Source organism: Talpa europaea (assembly GCF_964194135.1).
Source record: "Talpa europaea genome assembly, chromosome: 12".
NCBI lineage: Eukaryota > Metazoa > Chordata > Mammalia > Eulipotyphla > Talpidae > Talpa > Talpa europaea.
This window is the reverse complement of record NC_140079.1, coordinates 99,849,423-99,864,413: the sequence shown is the minus strand read 5'-3', so window position 1 is coordinate 99,864,413 and position 14,991 is coordinate 99,849,423.

Here is a 14,991-nt window from a genome sequence, read left to right as displayed (position 1 = left end):
ATGTGTTCTAAATGAATGTACAGAAATTGGTGACATCCAATGCTGGGAACTTTGAGCAGTCTTGCCGTGGGAGCGCCTGAGAGCAGCTGGTCTCCACCCGGTGGGCATCTCTTAGCACACAGAGGCCACATGTATGGGAGTAATGGGGCTGGCATCTTCAGGAGTGCCCGAAGCCACAGCCTGACTCTCCTATCTATTATCACTTTGACTTTAGACAAGATGTATTGAGGCCTCTGAGCCTCGGTTTCTCCAGCTTTAAAATGAGGATGGTCACCTTGCCAAACTGGGGACTTATTGGAAGGATTAAGTGAGAAAATGCATGGAAAGGGGCCTGTGGAACAGCAGGATGTGCCAGGAGCTCAGTATGTTAGTGCTTCTTGCATCTTTTTCAGGGTAGCTCCCAGGTCAGGAGGGTGCAGCATGGGCCCCTCTTTCTGGTGCAAGAAAAGAACTGACACCTGGTATCATCATCTGAGCTTGCCTGGCCCTCCCCAAGCCCGTGACAACATGCACCAGGCTCCTCCAACCACAAGGAAAACCCAACACCCCCAGTGGCCCTACCTGCGGAGAATGCACGGTCACAAACACCATTTGCATTAAAGCCTTCCCTTGCCACGTGAGCCGCATGGAAGACAGGTGTGGGTTTGTGGACGAGACACACGATACTGAGTGTATTTTGCCCTTGTCGACCTGCTTCTCGCTGTGCCCCTCAGAATCCTGGGGTTACAGTGGCTTTTCTCTGCGGGGAGCTGTTTTTCTCCCCGAGACATGTGATTAGAAGGCCGTGATCACGCTCACAGTACGTCCCAGACTACAAATGACAAGTGTTCTTTCTCCTGCTTCCCTGGGATCCCGCTAGAAATTCAGTGCTTTTGAAATGGAAGTTTAGAAATCACATTTTCTTTATTCAGCCTACTCAGCTTACAGTGTCATCCTTTCAAAAGAGTTTTAATTTTAAACTTCCTCCCTCCATCCCTTAAATATGAATTTAGGCTCCTCAAGGATTTTAGCAAGACTCAAAGTGACATAAACTCTTTGACATGGAAGGCACCTAGGAAAGATGATGATTATGTAACTGACCTCAAAGTCTTGCCCCAAAGAGCTTTCTTTACAACACTGCCCCTTCATCTGGGCTTCATAAATCTTTCAAGATTGACAGTGCCTTCCCCACCCATCACACCATATGCTCTGAGTGTCTTTAAAATCTCGCTCCTTCCTGTTGACAGCTACATGGTGTTCTGTGATGTCCCTGTGCTGTGTGGCTGGGGCCGCCATGACACAGGGCCACTGAGTAGGGGCTTCAGCCACAGAAATAAACTGCCTCACTGTTCTGGGGGCCTGGCTGTCCAAGATGTGGGGTTCGGTTGGTTTGTTTCTTTAGAGACCATTCATTCTCCAGACTTGCAGACTGACAGCTTCTCCCCTCACCCTCTCAAGGTCCTCCCTCCATGTCTGTGTCCTCATCTCTTTTTCTTACAAGCATATTGGATTAGGGCTCACCCATAGGACCTCATTTTAATTTAAGTTAATTAAAACACTCCCCTCATAGCCATCACATTCTGAAGTTCTCAGGATCAGGACTTTGACATAAAAATTTTTCAGGAACCCAGTTGAATGCAGAGCATGGGTTAACATAAGTAGTTTACCTGTGTTTCCAGCAATGATCTTGTGTTTGTGAGGTTTGGCAAAATAAGCAATACTTGGAAATAGAAATTAAAGCAAAAATGAGACACCATTACTCACCCATCAGCTTGGCCCAAATCCAGAACCCTGACAACACCAAGTGCTGACAAGGATGCGGAACAACAGGAACTCTCACATGTGGCTGGTGGGAATGCAACATGGTGCCACCAAGCCAGGAAATAACGTGGCAATTTCTTAGAAAAGGGCACAAACTCCACCATACAGTCGAGCAATCGTGGTCTTTGGTATTTACTCAAAGGAGCTGGACATTTATGTCTGCACAAAAAAAACCTGCACACAGTGTTTATAGCAGCTTTATTCATAGCCGTTCAAACTTGGAAACCCCCAAGATGCATGCCCCTGAGCAGGGGAAGGGATCCATACACCATGGTCCTTGCAGATGGTGAACATCACTCAGCACAAAGTGATAGGAGCTATCAAGTCCTGAAGAGACAGGCAAGACATTTAAATGTGTGTTACTAAGTGAAGGTAGCCACTCTGGAAAGGCTAGTTACCTTGTGTCTCCAGCTTTACATGCTTTACATTCTGGAAAAGGCAAAGCTATGGAGACAGGAAAAGGTCAGTGGTTGCCAGGAGGAGGGAAATATGAACAGGCAAAGCACACAGGGTCTTTAGGGCAGTGAGGTTTCTGTGAGTGATACTGTCTCAGTGGAGACATGTCGATATGCACTTGTCGAAACCCATAGAATGTGCAACACCAAGAGTGAGCCCTGATGAAAGTGATGGGCATTTGTGAGAATGATTTGTTCGCATCAGTTCATCCGTGATTACAAATGCACCAGTGCAGTGGGTGATGCTGATCATGGCAGAAGTTGTATGTGTGTGCAGGGGTCAGGGGTGAGGGGCAGGAGGTTTAGCCTCTCGGTTTTGCTGTAAACCCACAACTGCTCTAAAACACAAAGTTTAAAAAAAAAAAAACATTAATTTAACAAATACCCATAATACTTGCCTAGCTAGATGGAAGTGTTTTGTTATAATTTGAAATTGCATTTTTTCTCTCTTCTCTGCTCTCCCTCTTTCCTCTTTCTTTTTGCCCAAAGTAAGGCATGACTGTGTCTTCACATAGAAATTGAATAACTTGATTCTGTTTTGACAAAGATTTTTATAGAAGATTGTTTTTCCCAGTGGCAATCTGCGGATTAATCGGATAATTTTAGGTGAATCAAAGAGCTAGGAGGACTGTTCTGTTTAAGCTATCTTTGTGCTTATGTGGGGACAATAATATCATCCAGTAAAAGGATGTATGCAATTATATCAGCTTTGTGGTAATTATATGGATATTTTCGTTGTTCGGTACATTTAATTACGCTTTGTTAAGCAGCCTGTATTAACTTTCAGTGGGGCAAGCTCTGACTGGATTAATGCCAAGAGACTTGTACATTTAATGTCCCACAAGATGCATTTTCCTAGAGGCAGAGAAAAAGTGAAAGCTGGGCAAAAGTGTTATAAGATGGACTATCCTCTCTGTTTCCTTTAAGAAAGATGTTTAATTGAAAGTTCCAGAGGCAATTTTATCCTTTTTTGAATCCTTGTTTTAGTCATTTGAATTAAATAAGAAACACAAGGCTTTGGAACCATTAATATAACACAGAATGATCGAAAGTAAGTTAATAGTGACATTCGGTCCCTCTACTCCTCATTTCTCCAAGGGCAATGGATTTCCAACTTATCACTGGTTTATGTTCTCTTGTCTCCTCTCCTTTGCAAATCAAATATAACATTCACACATATGCCTTTTAAAGATGTGCTCATATGTATTAACTTTGCATTTATTAATAATAATAAATTCATTTATTGTGTGACTTACCCTTTGCACTTGGCATGGTTATTATCCTTATAGGTCAATATTCCAAATGGCCTGATCCTTTTTAATGGCTGCATAGTATTCCATAATATGGAAGCATCATAATTTGTTTAAGCATTTTGCCATGCCTATAGGTTATTCTCCTTTGAATTTTTTAGTTTTGTTTCCTGATAAATATGTATTACTGCAATAAGCATTTTGTATCTATTTCTTTAGTGCCATTACTTTGTTTTTATTTAGATGTATTTTCCAAAATGAAATGAAAAATGCAAATTTTTTTTAAAGATTTATTTATTATTTACTTATTTATACAAGCACTGGGTACAGTCAGAAGCGCGTGAGGGTGAGAGAATTCACCAGAGCCAGAGCGGGGAGCAGAGCAGGCAGAAGGACCGAAGGACACTGCTGAGGGGAGCAGCGGGCGGCAGGAGAGGTCTGCGCGCCATGTGGGACCCTCCTCCGGTGGCCGGGGAGCAGCCGGGGATCGAACCGGCACCGCAGAGGCTGCTGGCAGCTTCGCAACCCCACGCTCAACCTCTGCGCCACCAGGGAGGCCCGAAAAATGCAAATTTTTAATTTCAACAATTACCAGGTTTTTACACAAAAGCATTGGGATGATTTTTAATCTTCCCAATATTGTAAACTACCTGGTCAATATTGGATGTTAGCATTCTTTTAAAAATATTGAGTGTAGGTATTTCACATGGTAAAGCAACAATTTCATTTAATTTTTCTTTTTCTTCACACTAATGGTACAGGTTATCTTTCTTCTTGTGTGAATTACCAGTGTCTAGTCATCATTTCTTCAATTTGTTTATCTTTTTTTTGTCAATTTGTAGGAATTCTTGGTATACTGTGTTATTAACCTTAGGTTTACTTATATAAACACATGCTCCCATTCACCTGTTGACTATCACAAAAGATATTGGCATATAAGAGTTTAATTTTTGTGTGGTCACTTTTATTATCAACTTAAGGAGCTATTGCTCCCCTACCTGACTATTAAGAAAATAACCTCTTACATTTTCTTGTAACAATATATCTGTTCCTGTTAAATTTTTTAAGAAAGATTTTTATTTATTTATTTACACAAGAACCAGAGTACAAGCCAGATTCGCGGGAGGGTGAGAGGATTCACCAGAGACAGAGAGGGCAATAGAACAGGCAGACTGATGAAATACACTGCTGAGGGGAGCAGCGGGCGAGACAGGAGAGGTCTGCCACACCATGTGGGATCTCGCTGGCTGGCTGGGATCGAACCCGCCGAGAGCGGACAGCTCCACTGCACTGCACTCAACCTCCTGCGCCACCAGGGGAGGCCCCTTTTCCTGCTAATTTTTTTTTTTAATTTACCTAGAATGTGCTCTTTCAAAATAATGAATGAAATCATTATTTTTCTTGGAAATAAAAAAAAAATACCCCATACCTGGTCCACATTCAGCTATTTCCACTCACTTAACCATTTGAACTTTCTTAATTCTTAAGCTGGTTCAGCTGTTAATTTATGGTTGTGTTTTGGAATTTTGCTCTTTGTTACTCTTCAGATGGGGCATCACACTGTGGTAGGGCACAGGAATGACAAATCTTCATATTTTAAGGTGTGGGGCACGTGACATGACATTTCTGAACTGTTGCTTTTTAAACTAGTTGAAACTAGTTATGTCTCTCTGGACTGTAAGTGGCAGAAAATAGCATGCATTATCATTATTATTATTCTTAGCCCAGCTGGGCTAAGAAAAAAAGGATGAGTAGAAATTTTCAGCGCTGAGAACTGTAGGAATTGCTGCCAGTTTACTGGATTTGGAAGCACCAAAGACATCAGCATGACCAGGTCCGGCTCTCTCCATCCCAGATTTGATCACCATCATACTGAGGTCGGCGGTGCCTCCTCACTGTCCCAGGCGCCACCTTGTTCTCTGAACAGTGTGAATGTAAAGCCCTGAGTCATGTCCCAAGCACCAGGCCAGCCCCGTTGTCAGAGGCACATGAATTCTTTGGGAATGAGGCTCACTCGCCTGCTGGCTGTGAACAAGGGGTGGAGTCCTTCCTGCAGGAACCCTCCAGACTGGTGGGCCATCCCCTCTGAGGGGGGGGCACCAGAATAAAAAAATCAAATGCTACTCCCAGAAGAAGGCACTGGCCTGTTGATAGTCCCAAACCAGGGCTGTTTCCACATCTGGTTCAGTGTGGCTGGAATTTCCATGTTATTTCTGAAAATTCATTCAACCCTTCAAATGAAGTCATCATTGCCTACTCTTCATCATGTCTCCAGCCGCTGGTCATATCCCAGCATCGGGGTGAAGGTCCCTCTTTCATCTGAGTGGGGAGCAGCATTCATAGCTAGACCTAAATGTTGGTGTCCCAGGTCCAGAGAAGTGGAATTAAAATAGCATCAAGGTATCATTTTTACATTTTGAATAGGCAAAGATGAACAAAAGTGATAGCATCAATTCTAGCAAGACTATGAGGTAATAAAAATCCTCCAGTACTATGGGTAAGAATGTAAATTGCTATAACCTTTGAAGAGACACACACACACACACAAACACACACAGAGTATTCACCAGCAGTGTCTCTTTCATTAGCTAACCCTACAGACAAATATTTTCAATAGCTTATCATTGGAAAATAGCCTTACCCATGCACAAAATTATGCAGGGGGAGGGTTTAATGTTGACATTTATATTATCAAATTCCTATTCTAATGTAGTGTATATTAATAGTGGATTGATGACAACATTGCTGTCTTAGCCATGCATTTGCCTGATGTCGGAGGGAAGGACATTTATACATTTTAACACAAAGAGTCTTTTAATGTAAAGAGGAGTTTTGGCCCCAAAAATTCACTGCTATATTTACTATATTGCAAAGGTTCACCTGACACTGGGTAGGTCCTCTCTCTCTCTCTCTCTCTCTCTCTCTCTCTCTCTCTCTCTCTCTCTCTCCCCCCTTATTTGACTACACCTTCTATGTGGATTACTGATAAATCAATATATTGGATTACTCAGCACAGAACTCATCCCTCCGCTGAATATATTTCATCTTTTCTCCTTCCTTCAGTGTTTGCTTAAGCCAGGTCAACCAGATAGCCATGCGTTAAATGGAGGCCATGGTATGTGGTGGAAGGAGAATGAAGACTTGCTGAGAAAGATCCCAGGGGCAGCTCTTAAGCCATAAGTGGATAGGTGTGTTTCCCTCAGGCAAGTTGCATCCCAGCTGTGCTAAGTCCATATCTGCTTTGTAAAATTGGCATGATCTCACAGCCCCTCCTAGCTCACCTGATTCTCATGAAGAGTAAATAATAAAAGGTATATGGAAAAGGTCCTATAAAGCCTGAAGCCCTGGACATGAGCATGATGTTGCCCTTGTACAATTACCATTTATAGCTACTTTTAATCTCTATGCTCTTGTTCTTTTATAATAGCTTTTTACCCAGGCAAAGTGGTTTTCTGACACATTATATGTTTGCAGAATGAGATAGAGTAGATTATTTGAGAAAATAAAAAGCAATGGACTTATTTTTGTTTTTATTTATTTGCTTTATTCGGTAGACAGCGATTTTGTGATAGGTCCACTATTGGGACCACACTCTAACCAAGTGAGTAACCAGCCGTCTTAGCTCCTTATTAATATACATTAATAAGAAAAGACATTGACGGCACAGATGAGGTGACATCAAACCTCCCCCATGCATATATTCGTGTGCATGGGTGAGGCTATGTTCAAAGATGAAGGATTCCAGCCCTGTACCTTTTGTCTGTAAACCGTCATCCTCAATTTTGGTGGTGCAGGCAAGACTGGAGTGTCAGATCAGCCCAGCGGATTCGGTTCTGTCCTTTGCAGGGAATCCTTCCTGTTCATTTCTGTCCTGAGTTTGGCAGTTACAATAAGACCTTGGTTCCTGGGGCTCCCTGGTGGCGCCAGGGGTTAAGCACAGCACTGCGAAGCTATCTGTAGCCTCTGAAGCATGAGTTCGATCCCCAGCCAGGGAGCTAACCCACATGGTGCGGCAGACCTCTCCTCTCTCCCTGCTGCTCCCCTCAGCAGTGTATTTCAGTCGATCTGCCTGTTCTGCTCCCCACTCTGTCTCTGGTGGATCCTCTCACCCCCTGCAACTCTTGCCTGTACCCCAGTTCTTGTATGCATAAATACATACATAAATATTTTTAAAAAAAGACCTTGTTTCCTAGGGCCCACTTAGGGCCCAGGTTCTAAAATGGACATGGACGTACAAGGTGGCGTCATCACCTGCGCTAGCGCATTCAGACCGAGATTCTCACTACAGAATGGCTGTGTCCTCACATGTCATCCATGAGAACAAGGCTGGGCTCGTTTGTCTCCCTCAGCCATATGTTTGCTTTTGTGCTAAAGGGTAGAATTAAGTAGTTGGAACATATGATCTAGAAAGCAGAAAACATTTACTATCTGGTCCTTTATAGGAAAAGTTGGGTAATTTCTGATTTAGACTGAAGTTTGATTTGAGTCACTGTTACACTAATGAAAAACTTGAAAATTGTATATATATATATATATATATATAGAGAGAGAGAGAGAGAGAGAGAGAGAGAGACAGACAGACAGAGAATATATATATATATATATATATATATATATATATATAATGAGTGTGAGTGGATATAGCCATTACACTTCCTTGCTAATTCTTAGTTACACCCAAAAAAAAAATAAAAAAAAATTCAAAACCATCATGCTTATGCTTATAGTTTCCTAGATTTCATCTCCACACCATTGACTCATTTCTCAAGCATTTCAATAGGCCTCCTATCTCTCCCTCTGACAGTTCTGTTAACACCTGTTACTTAACTTTATAATCCCCTCAGCAACCATCTGAATGGGTCATATTAACCCCATTTTCGAGGCAAGGAAACAGGTACTCAGGAGGATTTAAGTAACTTGTCAAATTACTTGGAATGTCCCAGAGGCAGTATTCCCACTTAGATACGCCTGCCTTTGAGCTGATGGTGACTGAGGCTGAGATGATGAGAGATGTCACCTCAACTCTGTCCTCTTGCCAATTCTGTGAGGGGCTCAGGGATGGGGCCGAGAGGGGACAGTACTGTGTTTAACATACACCTGAGAAATGCAGGCCTGTGTCTGTCCTTGTCTTCCCTAAGTCTGGAGACCTACCGTTGGGACAAGACGAGGCTCTCCTAGCTCGCTGTGCGATGTGGTTGTTGATACTTGGAATCTAGCAGTCAGGCTGAGAAACACGTGACACAACAGCCTGGGTCACTACAGCCTGGGTCTATATAGCCTAGCTTTCAGGTAGAGAAGTACAGGTGTCTGCACAGTCCTCCTTTGAGACCTGTGTTCCCATTCTGTGTTGACTTTAATAAAATTAAATGCGGTTGAGTTGATCACTATATTATTTGATTACTTGGGTGAATTGCATTGAATGCTATAATAAAACTTAACTCATCTATTTGTTATTTTTTAAACCACTTGATGGAAGGCTGATTGACGTACAAATGACAGTACTTGATTTTTGTCTAGGATTTGATGAGTCCGGAGACAAGCACACACCAGAGAAACCATCACTACAGTCAAGGCCATAAATTTTCCATGAGCTCCAAAAGTTTCCTTCTGCCTATCCTTTTTTAAGATTTTTTTCTTTTGTGATCAGAACATATTATATAAGATTTGTAATATTTATCCTCTTAGCAAATATTACATACTCTAGAATCTTGTGGATTGTAGATGTTGGTCTGTATTTAATCATCTTGGGACCTGACAATTTGTCCTCTTTGACCAGCACCTCCCCTAATACCTCTCCCCTGCCCTCTGTAACCACCATTCTACTCTCTGGTTTCCAGTTCTACTGTCTCAGATTCCTTATCCTGGTGTTATCAGGCAGTTTTGTCCTGTCTCTGACTTATTTTGCTCAGCATATTGTCCTCCAGGTCCATCCATATTGAATCCCTATCTTTTTTAGGGCTGTGTAGTACTCCATTACACATCTTGACCCTATTGTCTGTTTCCATTCATCCACTGAGGGATGTTTAGGTTGTTACTGCATCTTGGCTGTCGTGAGTGATGCTGCAGTGAATGTGTGAAATGTTACAGCAACACCAGGGCTTTGACTACATTATTCTAGTGCTTTAAAAAAATAAGTGATAAATACACATTTTTATTAAAAAAATAGTGATCAACAGTAAATGCATCAACATGTACAGACATGTAGCCAGGGTGACTTCCTAGTGTCTGAGTCCCTTAAACTGCAGCATTTAGACCCCTAGAAATACAATTTGGGGAAACAGGGAACCTCAGCCACATTGAGCTTTGTTTCTGGAACAGTGATTTTGCTCGAAGCTTTGGAGGAAAGGTTTTCTGTTCTACAGTGAAAGAAAACACACAAGGAAAGCCAGTGCAAAGCACAGAACCAGCTCTGTCTGTGGACACTGGGCTAGCCCAGCTGACTCAGGACCCTCCGGGAGGTGGGGGCAATACAACCTCTCTGGCCTTTGCTGGGAGTTGAATGTGTCAAATAAAGGGTTAATAAGAACATTCCAGAATCACCTTTAAAAAATAGTCTTGGGCCTCCCCTGGTGGCACAGGCGGTTGAGCAAAGCACTGTGAGGCTGTCTGCAGGCTCTGCAGCTTGGGTTCAATCCCGGCCGGCCTGCGAGGGTCCCACATGGCACAGCAGACCTCTTCTGTCTCGCCCGCTGCTCCCCTCAGCAATGTATTTCATCAGTCTGCCTATTCTGCTCCCCACTCTGTCTCTGGTGGATCCTCTCACCCTCCCGCGCATCTGGCCTGTACCCTGGTTCTTGTATAAATAAATAAATAAATAAATCTTTAAAAAAAAATAGTCTGTAATAATCATCTATGTCCAAAGCAGCCATTAACTTTTGAGCTAAGGAAAATGTACTATGGACACAGCTTAATTGTATCAGGACTGGGGGCTGGGGGGTGGAGTGGGGAGGTGTATTTCTCTCCAAAGAGATACTTCTTTGAAGTCAGCTCACTTGTGCACCAGGCAGACACCCCTATACCCCCACTCTGGTGGGAAAGTCTATGTGGCTCTGCCTCCCAGTCATGAAGGGTCTATACTTTATTTTTTTATATTTTTAAAAATTTATTTATGTGTGCAAGAACTGGGTGATGGGGGGGTGAGAGGATTTACCAGGGACAGAGTGGGGATCGGAACAGGCAGATCCACTGAAATCCACTGCTGAGGGGAGCAGTGGGGAGACAGGAGAGGTCTGCTGCACCATGTGGGTAGCTCCCTGGCTGGAGATTGAACTCATGCTGCTGTGGCTGCTGATAGCTTCATAGTGCTGAGACTTAACCCCTGTGACACCAGAGCATCCCCAAGGGCCTCTACTTTAAATCTTTACCTTTGGCAGAATCACAAGATTCAGAATTGAGATTCATCATGCAGCTTCATAGGTGTGTCCCTCCGCTCGACACGCTGCCTGTTGTGCACGAATTAATACTTCTCTGTGACCCCTGAAATGCTTTTGTGAAGAGCACATGATGGTGGAGGACACTGCCGTCTGCATGGGGCTGTCAGAGCAGAATTGGGTCTAGAAAGCAGCGGTGACACTTTGTTGTCACTCCAAATGTAATTGGCATGCCACCTTCTGTCTCATTAAAAATTCTAATGGGACATTATATTACCACAAAACATCTCATCTGTTAAATAGCCCTTAAATGATTTCTTTTTGCTTTTGCATTTGCAAAGATAAATTAAATCATTCCCTTCGTGTATGTGTTAACATATTTAAAAACAGTGACTTTAACACTGTGCCCTAGAGTTTCTTCTCTCACTCAGTCATCTTCTGTTCTTCTCCCCAACTTCTCTCATAGACAGAAAGTTCCAGGGTTTGGACACAGTGGTCAAGGGCCTATTTTTCTGACAATGGAGACACCCCCTCCATCATGGGCACCAAAATCCATGGATAGAAAGTTCGTGCAGTGCCTGCCTTGCACCTGGCTGTGAACATGAGCTGTGTGAAGGTCAGGGGGAGTTTTATCAAGAAGATATTGGCTGTTTTTGCTTTGTTGTGTTTTGTACTGTTATTATTTTTTACACGGATGTCTTATTTGGTTCCCTGTATTCCTACTAGAATTAAAACCATCCGATATTTTTCTTTTTCCTTCTGGCTTATTTCACTGAGCATAATTCCTTCTAGCTCCACGTTGCTGCAAATGGCATGAGGTCATCTTTTTTGATTGCTGAGTAGTATTCCATTATAAACCAGAGACATCCTGCAGGGGAGGAGGAGGGAGAGGGATCAGAGGGAGGGAGGGAGGAGCACAGGGGGCTGAGGTGATGGTGCACGGGTGCATGGGTGGAGGGAACTCTATGGGGACTGCACCTGAGGGGGTGGGGGGAAACAAATATTGTTTAAAAATGAACAATCATGTAAAAAATAAAAATAAACAAAATTAAAAGAGGAGATACTGGCGATTCTGCTGGGGGAGAGAGTAGGAGGGCAAGGAAAGAGAAAAGAGGGCGTTGGGGTAAGATACAGACAAGCAAAAAGGAAAATAAAGGGGTCTGCGAGGGCTTGCACCAGGATGAGTAGGTCAGTGATGCTGATCAGCAGACGCTTCCATCGGCAGTGGGGCTGTGTTGGGGGGCGAGGCGCGGCTGGCATCTCTGCAGGAGGCAAGGAGGGAGGTTGGCTGGGCTCCACGGGCTTGCTGGGGCACCCGCGCACCATTCAGCTCCCGCACCCTCAGGCATATGAGGGCCCCCCTTCTGCCCTGGCCCCACACGAGTCTAGGATTGAGGATTCATCACAGCTCCTTGTTTCCTTTGCGGGTGAGACATTTCGTCACCCCTTGTGCAGCAGGTGATTTTTTGAAAAAATGGATCAGTAATCCTTTATGACTTTTTGTTCTTCAAGCTGTTCGTCCAGTTTCCTCTTTAGGAACTTCCAGGGAATCTGTCCCAAAGACATGCCATGGAGGGGTAGCTCCGAGCAAGTCTTCCATCTTTGCAGGGTCCGCGCTGGGGGAACTTGCAGAAACAGCAATAAATCACAGGCCCTCCCCCTCGGGCAGGGGAGGAAGTGCCTTTTCCTCCATGGGTCTTAGGCCCTCCGCCTGGTCCTGCATGCCAGACTGACAGACTGATAGACTGACATACAGACTGACAGACTGACAAGAGAAAAACACACAAACACCTTTAACCTAAGTTTTATGTGACCCAGGAGCCCTCACTAGGAAATGAAGAATTGAAGACATGGTTTAAGCCTGATCATTTTTATACTAAGTTTGATGAAAAGTGGAGTCCGGGGGAAACGTGACAGGTCCACGGGCTCTGAGCTCAGGGGAGTGAACTGCGCCCCTCGCCCGAATCTATCCCCTGGGATTCCTCTCAGTGCCTCTCAAAGAAGCAGCTCCCTTCCTCTGGGAGGGGGGCACCTCTCCCATGAGGCTAGGACTTGAGTCAGGGACAAAGGGGAGAAAGAGTTTCCCGAATGTGCCCTTTGGCAAATATGCTCAGTAGATGGATTCAATGGGCCGCGTTGGGGAGTCTCCCTGAGTCTGGCTTCTGGCTGTCTGCTGGTCTAGCTTGTGCTCCGGTCACTAGTGGACACACGTCCCCTTCCAAGCTCTTGGTTGGCTGAGCATGTCTACCTGCCCCTGGTCTGGTGGGCAAGCGGGACAACCTTTCCTCACAGCTCCCATCTTGTTTGTGGGAATCTGAGGGTGTAAAGGTGTCTTTACATGAGCTGACAATGGGCGCTCAGCCTGGCGTCTCCGTGGTGCAGTTGCTAGATGGAAGAGTCTGCAGCAGGTGTGGCTTCTCTGCAGCCTCAGCGGGTCTGTAAGTCGGGGCATCTTAGAGCCAGAAGCCCCTTCTATCAAGAATAGCTACATACTCACTGCCGATGACTCACGGTCTCTACTCATGAAACCTAAATTCAAGCTTGTGTTTACTGGAAAAGCTCTCACAGTAAAATCTGTGGGGCTGCTTCCTGGGTTCGAATCCTGACTTGGATAAGCTAACACGCTCTTTGCCTAACTACTGTTGAGGTGCTTTTCAGTGAATGATTGTAAATCAGATGACGCACATTCTCCCTGAGTATCAGGAGGAAACAAAGCAGCAAGGAGCATGTATAATAGGCGCTCCCCCAAGAATCTTATCCTCACACACCCATCTCATTGCAGCATTTTTTTCCAACATAGCAGCTACTAAAATCTTTTTTTTTTAATGTTTATTTTTGCATAGAAGAGCTGGGGTACAGGCCTGAGGTGTGGGGGTGAGAGGATTCACCAGAGACCGAGTGGGGAACAGAACAGGCAGACTGACTGAAACACACTGCTGAGGGCAGCAGCGGGGAGACAGGAGAGGTCTGCTGTGCCATGTGGGTAGCTCCCTGGTAGGGGATCGAACTCAGGCCCTAGGGGTGATAGCACTGAGACTTAAGCCCTAGGCCACCAAGGAGTCTCTATAATCTGTCTTTATCTTTTTTTTCCACTGGAACATAATCTCCATGAGGACTAAGGTTCCGTCTCTTTTGTTCACCTACCATATTAGAGAAAACAAATAACGGTTGCAGAAATAAGCGGAGACCAACCAGATGAGAAAAAAATAAAGGTTGTTTATTCCAAGGTTGCTCCACCAAGGGACTTGGCCAGCCTTGCTTGTGTTCTGGCAGAAGCTCAAAGGCAGACAGAGGAGAGGAGAGTGGAGAGTGGAGAGAAGGGATGGTCCAGGGATGGCCTGATTGGAGGCATCTGGCGAGGGCCGCCGCAGGTGGGCTAGGGAGAAGTGGGTGCCTCTCTGATTGGTGGGGTACACGGTTTGCTGCCTCAGATTGGCCCTGAATTGGAAGCGGGGACAAAAATGAGGGAAACTGCTCATTACTAATCAAGTCTTGGCCATCTTTGAGCCAATTGTTAGGGGGGGTTGGTTTGGCATCCTGAACCGATGGCCAGAGATAGTGGTTGGATTTCCTCCGGGTGGATGTGTGGCTCGGGGGCTGGCTCCCCGCGCTGTGTCCTACAGGCAATGAGCTGGTTTCCTGGGCTGGTTGTGCCAGATTTGGAGTCCAAGATCATTTTATATTTGGTCTGTTCATTGCCTGTTTGCATCTTCTCACTGTTGGTGGGGAGAGTGAGGGAAGTGGGGCGAGGAGGAACCACAGATACGGTGGAATAAAATTACAAGGGGGGATTGTAATGGTGGGGGGCAGGAAAAGGGGAGGTTCCAGGTTCCCCGCCCCACCCAAGGGAGGGTAGAGCTGAGCAGGGAGCAGAAGCTGCAGAGGAGACCCAGGACAGAAGGAGGACGGAGAGTCAGAAGGAGCTTGCAGGAGGCACGAGGAGCAGAGACACGTGAAGAAGCTGCACTGGTTTCTCGGTCCTGGCCTGGACGGGGTGACACAGGCGTGGGGGAGAGACCCGCAGGGAGGTGACAATGGCAGCTTTTGTCTTGATTTTGATTTTGCTCTTTTCCTCCCAGACTTGCTATGGGTCCCTGCTGGAAGGCGCTTTAGGCT